Raw genomic sequence first — 4,166 nt, forward strand, 5'->3', positions numbered from 1 at the left:
AAGACAGACACTTACATCAAGTAACACAGACAAACACTTACACCAAGTAACAAAGACAGACACTGACACCCAGTAACACAGACACACACTTACACCAAGTAACAAAGACATACACTGACACACAGTAACACAGACACACACTGACACCAAGTAGCAAAGACACGCACTGACACCAAGTAACAAAGACATACACTGACACCCAGTAACACAGACGCAAACTTCCACCAAGTAACAAAGACACATACTGACACCAAGTAACAAAGACATACACTTACACCCAGTAACACAGACATACACTGACACCCAGTAACACAGACACACACTTACACCAAGTAACAAAGACATACACTGACACCCAGAAACACAGACACACACTTACAAAAAGTAACAAAGACATACACTGACACCCAGTAACATAGACACTCACTGACACCAAGTAACAAAATCATGCACTGACACCCAGTAACAAACTCATACAGTTACACCCAGTCACACAGACATACACTGACAACAAGCAACAAAGACATACACTGACACCCAGTAACACTGACATACACTTACACCAAGTAACAAAGACATACACTGACACCAAGTAACAAAGAAACACACTGACACCCAGTAACACAGACACACACTTACACCAAGTAACAAAGACATACCCTGACACACAGTACCAAAGACACAAACTGACACCCTGTAACACAGACACACACTGACACCAAGTAACAAGGACATACACTGACACCCAGTAACAAAGACATACACTGACACCCAGTTACAAAGACACACAATTGCACCAAGGAACAAAGACTCACACTGACACCCAGTAACAAAGACATACACTTGCACCAAGTAACAAAGACAGACACTGACACCCAGTATCACAGACACACACTGACACCCAGTAACAAAGACATACACTGACACCAAGTAGCAAAGACATACACTTACACCCAGTAACAAAGACATACACTTACACCCAGTAACACAGACAAACACTTACACCAAGTAACAAAGACCTACACTGACACCCAGTAACACAGACACACACTTACACCAAGTAACAAAGACATACACTGACACCGAGTAACACAGACACACACTGACACCCAGTAACAAAGATACACACTGACACCCAGTAACAAAGACATACACTTACACCAAGTAACAAAGACATACACTGACACCCAGTAACACAGACACACACTGACACGAAGTAACAAAGACACACACTGACACCCAGTAACAAAGACATACACTGACACCAAGTAGCAAAGACATACACTTACACCCAGTAACAAAGACAGACACTGTCACCCAGTAACACAGGCACGCAATTACACCAAGTAACAAAGACATGCACTGACACCCAGTAACACAGACACACACTTACACCAAGTAACAAAGACATATACTGACACCCAGAAACACAGACACACACTTACAACAAGTAACAAAGACAGACAATGACACCAAGTAACACACACACACACATACACCAAGTAACAAAAACACACACTGACACCCAGTAACAAAGACATACACTAACACCCAGTAACACAGACATACACTGACACCCAGTAACACAGACACACTTACACCTAGTAACAAAGACATACACTGTCACCCAGTAACACAGACAGACACTGACACCCAGTTTCACAGACACACACTTAGACCAAGTAACAAAGACATCCACTGACACCCAGAAACACAGACACACACTTACAAAAAGTAACAAAGACATACACTGACACCCAGTAACATAGACACTCACTGAGACCAAGTAACAAAATCATGCACTGACACCCAGTAACAAACTCATACAGTTACACCCAGTAACACAGACATAAACTGACACCAAGTAACAAAGACATACACTGACACCCAGTAACACAGACATACACTTACACCCAGTAACAAAGACATACACTGACACCAAGTAACAAAGACACACACTGACACCCAGTAACACTGACACACACTTACACCAAGTAACAAAGACATACCCTGACACACAGTAACACGGACACACACTTACACCAAGTAACAAAGACATACATTGAATTCCAGTAACACAGACACACACTTACACCAAGTAACAAAGACATACACTGACACCAAGTAACAAAGACAGACACTTACACCAAGTAACACAGACAAACACTTACACCAAGTAACAAAGACAGACACTGACACCCAGTAACACAGACACACACTTACACCAAGTAACAAACACATACACTGACATCCAGTAACACAGACACACACTTACACCAAGTAACAAAAACATACACTGACACACAGTAACACAGACACACACTGACACCAAGTAGCAAAGACACGCACTGACACCAAGTAACAAAGACATACACTGACACCCAGTAACACAGACGCAAACTTGCAACAAGTAACAAAGACACACACTGACACCAAGTAACAAAGACATACACTTACACCCAGTAACACAGACATACACTGACACCCAGTAACACAGACACACACTTACACAAAGTAACAAAGACATACACTGACACCCAGAAACACAGACACACACTTACAAAATGTAACAAAGACATAAACTGAAACCCAGTAACATAAACACTCACTGACACCAAGTAACAAAATCATGCACTGACACCCAGTAACAAACTCATACAGTTACACCCAGTCACACAGACATACACTGACAACAAGCAACAAAGACATACACTGACACCCAGTAACACAGACATACACTTGCACCAAGTAACAAAGACATACCCTGACACACAGTACCAAAGACACAAACTGACACCCTGTAACACAGACACACACTGACACCAAGTAACAAGGACATACACTGACACCCAGTAACAAAGACATACACTGACACCCAGTTACAAAGACACACAATTGCACCAAGGAACAAAGACTCACACTGACACCCAGTAACCAAGACATACACTTGCACCAAGTAACAAAGACAGACACTGACACCCAGTATCACAGACAAACACTTACACCCAGTAACAAAGACCTACACTTACACCCAGTAACACATACACACACTTACACCAAGTAACAAAGACATACACTGACACCCAGTAACACAGACACACACTGACACGAAGTAACAAAGATACACACTGACGCCCAGTAACAAAGACATACACTTACACCAAGTAACAAAGACATACACTGTCACCCAGTAACACAGACACACACTGACACGAAGTAACAAAGACACACACTGACACCCAGTAACAAAGACATACACTGACACCAAATAGCAAAGACATACACTTACACCCAGTAACAAAGAATTAGACTTACACCCAGTAACACAGACAAACACTTACACCAAGTAACAAAGACCTACACTGACACCCAGTAACACAGACACACACTGACACGAAGTAACAAAGATACACACTGACACCCAGTAACAAAGACATACACTTACACCAAGTAACAAAGACATACACTGACACCCAGTAACACAGACACACACTGACACGAAGTAACAAAGACACACACTGACACCCAGTAACAAAGACATACACTGACACCAAGTAGCAAAGACATACACTTACACCCAGTAACAAAGACAGACACTGACACCCAGTAACACAGACACGCACTTACACCAAGTAACAAAGACATGCACTGACACCCATTAACACAGACACACACTTACACCAAGTAACAGAGACATGCACTGACACCCAGTAACACAGACACACACTTACAACAAGTAACAAAGACAGACACTGACACCAAGTAACACAGACACACACATACACCAAGTAATAAAAACACACACTGACACCCTGTAACAAAGACATGCACTAACACCCAGTAACACAGACATACAATGACACCCAGTAACACAGACACACTTACACCTAGTAACAAAAACATACACTGTCACCCAGTAACACAGACAAACACTGACACCCAGTAACACAGACACACACTTACACCAAGTAACAAAGACATCCACTGACACCCAGAAACACAGACACACACTTACAAAAGGTAACAAAGACATACACTGACACCCAGTAACATAGACACTCACTGACACCAAGTAACAAAATCATGCACTGACACCAGTAACAAACTCATACAGTTACACCCAGTAACACAGACATACACTGACACCAAGTAACAAAGACATACAC

Source organism: Heterodontus francisci, unplaced genomic scaffold, assembly GCF_036365525.1.
Source record: "Heterodontus francisci isolate sHetFra1 unplaced genomic scaffold, sHetFra1.hap1 HAP1_SCAFFOLD_83, whole genome shotgun sequence".
NCBI lineage: Eukaryota > Metazoa > Chordata > Chondrichthyes > Heterodontiformes > Heterodontidae > Heterodontus > Heterodontus francisci.